Raw genomic sequence first — 10,172 nt, forward strand, 5'->3', positions numbered from 1 at the left:
GCTAGGCAGTTGCTAACATATTCCACATGGTTGCTAAGTTGTTGCTAGGCAGTTGCTATCATTTCTAAAGTGGTTGCTAAGTGGTTGCTAGGCAGTTGCTACCATATTCCACATGGTTGCTAAGTGGTTGCTAGGCAGTTGCTATCATTTCTAAAGTGGTTGCTAAGTGGTTGCTAGGCAGTTGCTTACATATTCCACATGGTTGCTAAGTGGTTGTGGTGTGGGCTGTAGAGTGTGTGTGGCGTGGAATGTGTGGGGTGGGGTAAGGAGTGTGTGTGGTGTGGGGTGTGTGTGGTGTGTAGAGTGTGTGATGTGATGTTGGGGTTGTGTGGGGTGGGGTGTGGAGTGTGTGTGGTGTGTAGAGTGTGTGGTGTGGTGTAGGGTGTGTGTGGGGTGGGGTGTGGAGTGTTTGTGGGGTGGAGTATGTGTGGTGGAGTGTGGGTGTGGTGTGGTGAGTGTGGGGTGTGTGTGTCAGATGTGGAGTGTGTGTGGTGTGGAGTGTGTGGGGTGTGGATTGTGTGTGGTGTGGACTGTGTGTGGAGTGTGTGGATTGTGGACTGTGTGTGGATTGTGGACTGTGTGTGGGGTGTGGACTGTGTGTGGAGTGTGGACTGTGTGTGGGGTTTGGACTGTGTGGAGTGTGGTCTGTGTGTGGGGTGTGGAGTGTGTGTGGTGTGGTGTGGGGTGTGGAGTGTGTAGTGTGGGTTGTGGTGTGTGTGTGTGTGGAATGTGTGTGGATGTGTGGTCTGTGGAGTGTGTGTGGTGTGCGGTATGTGTGGCGTGTGGAGGGTGTGTGTAGTGTGGACTGTGTGTGGGGTGTGGAGTGTGTAGTGTGTGGTGTGGAGTGTTTGTGGGTTGTGGACTGTGTGTGGTGTGTGGAATGTGTGTGGAGTGTGTTGTGTGTGTGGTGTGGGGTGTGGACTCTGTGGAGTGTGTGGTGCGGGGTGTCGTTTGGACTGTGTGTGGGGTGTGTGTGGTGTGTAGAGTGTGTGTAATGTGGGGTGTGGTGTGTGTGGGTTGTGGTGTCTAGACTGTGTGGGGTGTGGTGTGGGGTGTTGAATGTGTGTGGTGTGTGGAGTGTGTGTGGAGTGTGGACTGTGTGTGGGGTGTGGCCTGTGTGTGGGGTGTGGAGTGTGGACTGTGTGTGGGGTTTGGAGTATGGCCTGTGTGTGGGGTTTGCAGTGTGTGGACTGTGTGTGGGGTGTGGACTGTGTGTGGGGTGTGGTGTGGACTGAGTGTGGTGTGGAGTGTGTGGGCTGTGGGGTGTGTGGAGTGTGTAATGTGGTTTGTGGTGTAGAGTGTGTGTGGAGTGTGGTCTGTGGAGTGTGTGTGGTGTGCGGTATGTGTGGTGTGTGGAGGGAGTGTGTGGTGTGGAGTGTGGACTGAGTGTGGAGTGTGTTGTGGCGTGTGGAGTGTGTAGTGGGGGTTGTGGTGTTTGTGTGGTTTGGAGTGTGAGTGGTGTGTGGAGTGTGTGTGGTGTGTGGAGAGTGTGTGGTGTGGAGTGTGTGTAGAGTGTGTGTGGTGTGGGGTGTGGAGTGTGGACTGTGTGTGGGGTTTGGAGTGTGTGTAGAGTGTGTGTGGTGTGGACTTTGTGGTGTGTGTGGTGTGGAGTGTGTGTGGGTTGTGGACTGTGTGTGGGGTGTGGAGTGTGGACTGTGTGTGGGGTGTGGACTGTGTGTGGGGTGTGGAGTGTGGACTGTCTGTGGGGTGTGGACTGTCTGTGGGGTGTGGACTGTCTGTGGGGTGTGGGGTGTGTAGTGTGTGCGGGGTGTGAAGTGTGGACTGTGTGTGGGGTATGTGTAGTGTGTGTAGTGTGTGTGGTGTGGGATATGTGTGGGGTGTGGGGGTGGAGTGTGTGTGTAGATTTTCATGGTTCTAGCTAAGAAACTGTGACCTGCAGAGCAGTTTGAAAAAAATTAAAAAGTTTGGAAAATTGAATGGAAGTCTATGGGGAAAAAAGTGACTTTGACGGAACCGTGCTAGAACCCTGGTTCTCCGATCGCTTAGAAAAGCACAAGCACACTCCACGGCTATGGGTTCTACCATCCTGTGAAGTTTGGTGGTTCTAGCTCGAAAAAACTGTAGGAGGAGTAGCGTTGAGAAATTTGAGCGTAGAATAATAATAATAACTAGAAAAGGCAAAGTTCGTGAACGAACTTTAAGTTGGCTTGTCAAATAGTTGTGTAGTGTGTGTGTGGTGTGAAGTGTGTGGGGTGTGGAGTGGGTTGTGGAGTGTGTTTGGTGTGGTGTGTTTGGAATGTGGTGTGGAGTGTGGTGTATGTGTGGTGGAGTGTGGGGTGAGTTGTGTGTATCAGGTGTGGAGTGTGTGTGTTGTGGAGTGTGTGTGGTGTGATGTGTAGAGAGTGTGGTGTGGTGTGTGGAGTATGTGTGGTGTGGAGTGTGTGTGGTGTGGTGTATGTGTGGTGGAGTGTGGGGTTTGTGTCAGGTGTGGAGTGTGTGTGGTGTGGGGTATGTGTGGTGTGAAGTATGTGTGGGGTGGAGTGTGTATGGTGTGGGGTATGTGAGCTGTGGAGTGTGTGCGTGGTATGGAGAGTGTGGGGTTTGTGTGGTGTGGGGTGTGAAGTGTGTGTGGTATGTGTGGGGTGGAGTGTGTATGGTGTGGGGTATGTGAGCTGTGGAGTGTGTGCGTGGTATGGAGAGTGTGGGGTTTGTGTGGTGTGGGGTGTGAAGTGTGTGTGGTATGTGTGGGGTGGAGTGTGTATGGTGTGGGGTATGTGAGCTGTGGAGTGTGTGTGTGGTATGGAGAGTGTGGGGTATGTGTGGTGTGGGGTGTGAAGTGTGTGGTATGTTTGGGGTGGAGTGTGTGTGGTGTGAGGTATGTGAGCTGTGGAGTGTGTGTGTGGTATGGAGTGTGTGGGGTGTGGGGTATGTGTGGTGTGAAGTGTGTGTGGTGTGGGGTATATGAGCTATCGAGTGTGTGTGTGGTTTAAAGTGTGTGTGGTGTGGGGTATGTGTGGTGTGGAGTGTGTGGTGTTGTGTGAATTGTGTGTGGTATGTGTGGGGTGGAGTGTGTGTGGTGTGGGGTATGTGAGCTGTGGAGTGTGTGTGGTTTAAAGTGTGTGTGTTGTGTTGTATGAAGTGTGTGTGGGGTGGAGTGTGTGTGGTGTGGGGTATGTGTGGTGTGAAGTGTGTGTGGGGTGGAGTGTGTATGGTGTGGGGTATGTGAGCTGTGGAGTGTGTGTGGTATGGAGTGTGTGGGGTATGTGTGGTGTGGGGTGTGAAGTGTGTGGTATGTTTGGGGTGGAGTGTGCGTGGTGTGAGGTATGTGAGCTGTGGAGTGTGTGTGGTATGGAGTGTGTGGGGTGTGGGGTATGTGTGGTGTGAAGTGTGTGTGGTGTGGGGTATATGAGCTATCGAGTGTGTGTGTGGTTTAAAGTGTGTGTGGTGTGGGGTATGTGTGGTGTGGAGTGTGTGGTGTTGTGTGAATTGTGTGTGGTATGTGTGGGGTGGAGTGTGTGTGGTGTGGGGTATGTGAGCTGTGGAGTGTGTGTGGTTTAAAGTGTGTGTGGTGTGGGGTTTGTGTGGTAAATGTAAATGTAAATGTCTTATTTTTGGTTAATGTTCACATTATTCTTTCATAATAAATGATTATAAATAATTATATTATATTATTATTTATAAATTATAAATTATTCTTACACAGTAAATGTTTAATATCTCAATAACGATAACAGCACAAACGTTAATTTTTGCTGCACAAACCAGCACAAACGCAGCACTAACCAATGGACATATTTTTATTTCATTTCTAATAATATGAGGGGCCAGCTTCACTGAGGTATAGGTCTTCCCTGTTATGTAACACAGCCCCTCATCTGTGGCTAAATTGTACCAAAGTGGTCTAATTGGTTAGTACTACGTTTGTGCTGGTTTGTGCAGCAAAAATTAGTGTTTGTGCTGTTATCATTATTGATTTATTAGGAAAAAAATATTGAATAGGTGTGAAGCTGGCCCCTCGTATAATCAGAAATGGAATAAAAATATTTCCATTGGTTAGTGCTACGTTTGTGCTGGTTTGTGCAGCAAAAATTAACGTTTGTGCTGTTATCGTTATTGAGATATTAAACATTTACTGTGTAAGAATAATTTATAATTTATAAATAATAATATAATATAATCATTTATAATCATTTATTATGAAAGAATAATGTGAACATTAACCAAAAATAAGACATTTACATTTTACACTGTAAATTAAAAATTGTTTTTGCCTGGTGACAGTCAGGAATGTACATTATATGGTAGTAGGTCAAGTGGGTGAGGTCAGTATAGTAGGTAAAGTGCACAGGCTTTATTGTGCATATATGTATTTATTGTGTGTTTAAAATATTTGTAACTTGGTAAGAATATAGTAAAAACAAATTATTCTAATACATACTAAGAAAAGGAATCTTTATTCTGAGTCATGTTTCTGTGAGGACCAGAAAACAAGCGCGACACAAACCTCTCAACAACCTGCACATGATTTTAAGGTAAAACAGGGCTTAAAATAAACTAGTCTATCTGCTGTCAGACAAATGTTGGCTTGACATTAAATAGTGTGTTGTGGCATTAAATAATGTGTTACATGTTTTGTATGAAATAAGTTTAGTTTTGGGCACCAGAAGCATAGGGGGCAGTGCTTACTAGCTGACTGTAGCAGACATAGCCCAAAGACATATTAATGTTGTTTACTTAGCATACATACTTTAACCATTATTAAGGTAATAAATACATGCACTAAATTAATAGTCCATAGCTGTATTGTTTTAAGATCATCAGAACACAATCATGATTAAGCTATACTATATGTTCAAAAGAGAGTGGACACCCCTTCTAATGAATACATTTAGCTAAGAGGAGCTAGATGTGCAAATGCACACACAGCTTGGCTAGTTATGTAGAAAAATAATGCCAAAAATTGGACCTGGAGCAGATAAACATGAACATATTGGCACTATGGATTTGTGTGTGTGTGTGTGTGTGTGTGTGTATTTACTAAACTTTAAAAACACCACACAATAAAGGCTCTTGTAAAATATAATGATGTACCATTTTATACCTCACTGTACACTGTAATCAGTCAGTGGGTGCACAGTTAATCAGACACCAAATACCTTAATTATTACTTAGTTTGGTGCTGGAATAGTGGTGCTTACACACGGCCCAGTAGCAGTTAAAAAATACTGATTCAGCTGTTTATCTATGACACTACGCTTGACAATTTATTCTCATAATTATGAAAATCATGTATGAATGTAATTATGTTAAGTACAAAATATATTTAATTTTAACATTTGAATTTTTTTAATCATGTTAATTGCATCCCACTATAGGGAGTACACCAAATGTTAACACCTTTTGTAGGAATCAGAGAGAACATCATTAATTTTACACAAGCTTTATTAAAAAAAACACAACAAAAACACCTTCAACTAAAACAAGTACTACATATGGGAAATTCCACAAACCCAAAAACAACAAGAACGACCAAGTGTGGGCAAAGCTGGCATCAAAGCTAAAACAGTTACTTAGAAGAATCTAACGTAAAACATATTCTTCTTTGTTTAACACTTTATTATTCATCACATAATTTGTTTACTACATGTCTTTAATATTACTCTGTTGAAGAGAAGGGTAGACAATAAAAAATATGAAGGGGTGCCCAAACTTTTGACTGGTACAGAGGGAAGAGAAAAAACATAATAATAATAAAAAATTATTTTACACATATATATATATATATATATATATATATATATATATATATATATATATATATATATATATATATATATATATAGACAGAGAGAGAGAGAGAGAGCTCTGGGAAAAAAATAAAAGAGACCACTTAAAAATTATGAGTTTCTTTGACTTGAAAACCTCTGGAATATAATCAAGAGTAATGTGGATGATCACAAGCCATCAAACCACCAAGCTGAACTGCTCAAATTGCACCAGGAGTAAAGGCATAAAGTTATCCAAAAGCAGTGTGTAAGACTGGTGGAGGAGAACATGCCAAGATGCATGAAAACTGTGATTAAAATCCAGGGTTATTCAACCAAATATTGATTTCTTGTTTTTGTTTTGCATTATTTGAGGTCTGAAAGCTCTGAATCTTTTTTGTTGTTTCAGTCATTTCTCATTTTCTCAATATTCTCTATGTTTTGAGTATTCTCTATGTTTGAGTAAAATGAACATTGTTGTTTTATTCTATAAACTACAATCAACATTTCTCTCAAATTCCAAATAAAAATATTTTATCATTTAGAGCATTTATTTGCAGAAAACGAGAAATGGCTAAAAAAAAAACAAGATACAGAGCTTTCAGACCTCAAATAAAGCAAAAAAAAAAAAAAAAGTTAAGAAATCAAGTTATTACAGTAAGTAATTACAGTTTTCATGCATCTTGGCATGTTCTCCTCCACCAGTCTTACACACTGCTTTTGGATAACTTTATGGCACTCCTGGTGCAAAAATTCAGGCAGTTCAGCTTGGTTTGATGGCTTGTGATCATCCATCTTTCTCGAGTATATTTCAGAGGTTTTCAATTTTGAAAAACAAAAGAAAATAATCATGACTGCAGTAATGTGAATATGAATTTTTTGCTTAGATGCCGAGGGGGCCAGTTTGTGACAAGGATGAGGTCATAAAGCTCATCCTTGCTGCCAGGGAAGCTATTGTGAGAGGACAGAGTATTTCCTGCCCATCTGAAAAGGTGTGGACAGAGCTTAGTCAACAGCTTGGAGGAAAAATGTCACCAAAAAGTTTGTACACATTTGTCAAATTAAATCGGCACAACAGTTGGCAAATCCTAGGTATAGAAGCAGATGGAGGCAGAGACAGTCCAAATGATGATTCACATTCCACACAAGAAACATGTGACATTAACTTTGAACTCACCATTCCTTACCAAGAGTGGAGAGAAATCTGGCAAGAGGAGGCTGTATATAAAAACAGATCTGCACCATCCAACGAAAGAATGTATACCATCCTGAAGCGTGGCACCTGGTCTAATGTCCTAAATGAAAAGATATGGAACATGACTAAATTACAGTGTACAATTAGTTTCAAGAGAGCAAAAGTGTACCCACACAGTGCAGCTAAATGTATTGACATCAGTGGCCATTGTACTGAGTGCAATGCAATAGTATGCATTTCCAGTGATACACTGCCAGAAATAAGCACACCAGCTGTGCTAAAATGTTCAGTAAACAGCATTGATGACAGTCTTCATACAGGAAAATCAAAGCGCATGCTATCTGGACAGAAAAGAGTGCAAGTCTCTGAAGAACTCTGGGAGGGTAGAAAACTGCCACATGTCTGGCGAGCTGCAGAGGCGTACAAAATAATGGAACTTGGTGACCCAGAGCCCAGCCACCTACCAAGCCTGACCACATTAAGAAAAGCCAAACAAGAGTGGGGGGATAAGCAGATAGGGCACAAAGATCCAATCCTTTCACTTCAGTTAATGAAATACAGCGTGCCTCACAATGGCAGCATTCACGACATTGGCCTTGACAAGTTTTTTTGTCATTACTGGACCCCCTCTCAGCTACAGGTGTACAAAACACTAAGGAAGAATCAGAGATCAATTGTGAGTTTTGATGCTACAGGAACAGTTGTCAGAAGACTCACCAGACCAACAGAAACATCAGGACATATCTTCCTATACAAAGGAGTTCTGTCCTCACATGGAGAGGAGTCTGTTCACATCCCAGTGGTGCAAATGTTGTCTGAGCGGCATGACATCAATGCCATAGCAAACTGGCTCTCTGAATGGCGCAGGGCAGGAGCAGCTGTTCCAAAAGAAGTTGTGTCAGACTTCTCTCTTGCATTGCTGGGAGGTCTTGTCAAGGCCTTTACCCCTTACACGGATTTGAAAACATACATAAATGAATGTTTTGGGGTTCTACAAAGCAACGACTCAACAAAACTGCCACCTTGTTTCATCAGAGTTGATGTTGCACACTGTATGAAAATGATTGGTCAGTGGGACTGTCTCCAGAAAAAAGCAACACGAGTGAGAGATTTTTACCTGAGAGCCATGGGACAAGTTCTTCAGTCTGTGACAATCCAAGATGCCAGACAGCTCATTCACTCGATTGCAGTTGTTGCTCTAAGTGAATCAGAAGGCAATGATGAAAAAGGCCTGCCTGTCATTTCAGACACATGCAAAACAAGCCTGAAAAAAAGAATTGCAGATGGAAGTGCTCAACTCACATGGAATGATGAAAGTCTCGACACTCCAGATCCATCACACTCCATCCAAGAATGTACATCTGATGTCAAAAAGTGGGTGACCAATATCTGTGAGGAGAGTAAGGCATTAGCTGTGCATGATGGTGACCGGGATAATCTGCACCACCTTCCAGAGCTTATCCCACATCTGGTTAGACTAGGCTCTTACCTACCTCTCTGGACAGGTGTAATGGCTCCTTTTTTCAAATGTGACAACATCACTGCCAGCTCTTCCCACGTTGAGGCTGAATTCAAAAATTTAAAAGCATGGTCTCTTCAAACATGAAAACCTGCCAATTCGTCTGGACCGTTTCATCAGCCAACACCTTTCATTCATTGAAGGTAACATGCGACTTTCCTCTGCAGCACAATCTGCCAACACCCTGAAAAGTACATCAGAATTGACTGATTGTAGAGAAACTTCAACCATGGAAGATCAAAACCCATTGATTCCACACAACAAACGAATCAAATCAACAACAAAAGACCCACTGACACAGGAGACACCTGTTGAAAACTGGAGAGGGCTTGGTCTGCCACTGAAAAAAAGGAAATCTTCTTTCCTTCTACCTTGTCCAGAGTGGCGACATACAGACTCAACTCCTAAAAAAAGAAGAACCCAAAATGGCCATATTAAAAAATGGCAATTACACAGCCAAGCAGTCTATCAAGCTAGACAAATCCCTTGTGAGCGTCATCAATACCTGTGCCTTTGACTCCTTTTGCCAGTGTCTCTGCTCTGCCTTCTGTGACAGTTGCAATTTCAGTCAGTATGTAACTGAACAACAAAACAGCAATGAAATGTTTCGTCTCGTCCAAACCATTTCTACAAAAGGAGTACATAAAGAAGTGTACACACAGCGGGCAAAAATGCTGTTTGACATATTTGACTCTGTGGAACTTAAGTCAGGCATGGAACAAGTAAATGCAGAATGTAATGTTGCTTACATCATCACCTCAACAATGAAAAATACTCCAAGTGCCACAAGCAAAAGTCAGTGTTCCTCTCCACACTGCAGCCGCAGTCTGGTACGCACAAGGGAAATTCCTCTGCTTCCAGTGAATGCTGATATTTTACATACAGAAGGAATGAGAGCACTTCAGGCTGCACTTGAAGATGGTCTGCGGCTTAACCCTTCAAAATGTCTTCAGCCACTTAAATCTCCTGAAAACTGTCCAGACAGCCTAAAAACAAAAAACCCTTCATCACTGAAAATTATGTGCACTGGTTTGATCACACACGGTTATGCTTGTGGTCCAGCACTGTACATTGAAACAGCCGCAGAACAAAGTTTTCCACTAAGCGAATTCCCTGCCAACATCACCCTGAGCAAAGAGCAGTTCACACTGAGAGGCATTGTGGCTTTTCTCCCTGGGCCATCCAAGAACGCCCTAGGACACTATGTTGCTTTCTGCAGGAGGTCTTACCTTGCCTGGGAACGATATGATGACTTCTGTAATCGTGTCACAACAGCACCTGAAAAGACAAGAGTACAACCACATGTTGTAGTTTACACAAAGGACTAAAGAACATTGGCTGGCCATTCAAAGGTTTCAAATCTTGCCTAGCCATTTGTATATACATCAGAAACATTAAAACATCATAGCTTGGTGTTTAAGTGATTTAAACCACCACTATTCATTTTAGTTCTGAAAATGTTCCTGTTTCTTATAGTCAACTGCATAATTCCTTACTTATTGTAGTACTACTTAGTCTGTTCTTAAGTATGTTCTTCTATTACAGTTTTTCAGATAACTATAAAGGAATTATAAAGCATTTTTCAAAAACCCAGAATTACACATTGTTTTCTAATATTTTAATTGTTCTCATTTTTCCTCCAAAAAGCCAAGATATTTTATTGGTTCTTTATTATAAAAAAAAAGTAATATTAGAGCTTTAAAATCACTGCACCACTCCATTGAGGTGTGTT

General features: G+C 42.4%; 1 long non-coding RNA gene across 6 annotated transcripts; it reads right to left on the reverse strand.

The window, feature by feature from the left end:
* Positions 1-5,790: 5,790 nt before the first annotated feature.
* On the reverse strand, positions 5,791-9,753 carry LOC111197604 (uncharacterized). Of its 6 annotated transcripts, none has more exons than XR_007438599.1 (8): positions 9,670-9,753; positions 9,190-9,426; positions 8,946-9,067; positions 8,415-8,844; positions 8,224-8,310; positions 8,039-8,119; positions 7,639-7,799; positions 5,791-7,021 (listed from the first exon to the last, which is right to left on the reverse strand). It is a non-coding gene; the product is annotated as an uncharacterized LOC111197604 (long non-coding RNA). The 6 variants fall into 6 exon arrangements; XR_007438600.1 differs by lacking the exon at positions 9,670-9,753 and having other exon boundaries at positions 8,415-8,624; positions 8,749-8,844; positions 9,190-9,663; XR_007438601.1 differs by lacking the exon at positions 9,670-9,753 and having other exon boundaries at positions 8,415-8,624; positions 8,738-8,844; positions 9,190-9,663.
* Between the last annotated feature and the right edge of the window lie 419 nt (positions 9,754-10,172).

This window comes from Astyanax mexicanus, chromosome 4 (assembly GCF_023375975.1).
Source record: "Astyanax mexicanus isolate ESR-SI-001 chromosome 4, AstMex3_surface, whole genome shotgun sequence".
NCBI classification, from domain to species: domain Eukaryota; kingdom Metazoa; phylum Chordata; class Actinopteri; order Characiformes; family Acestrorhamphidae; genus Astyanax; species Astyanax mexicanus.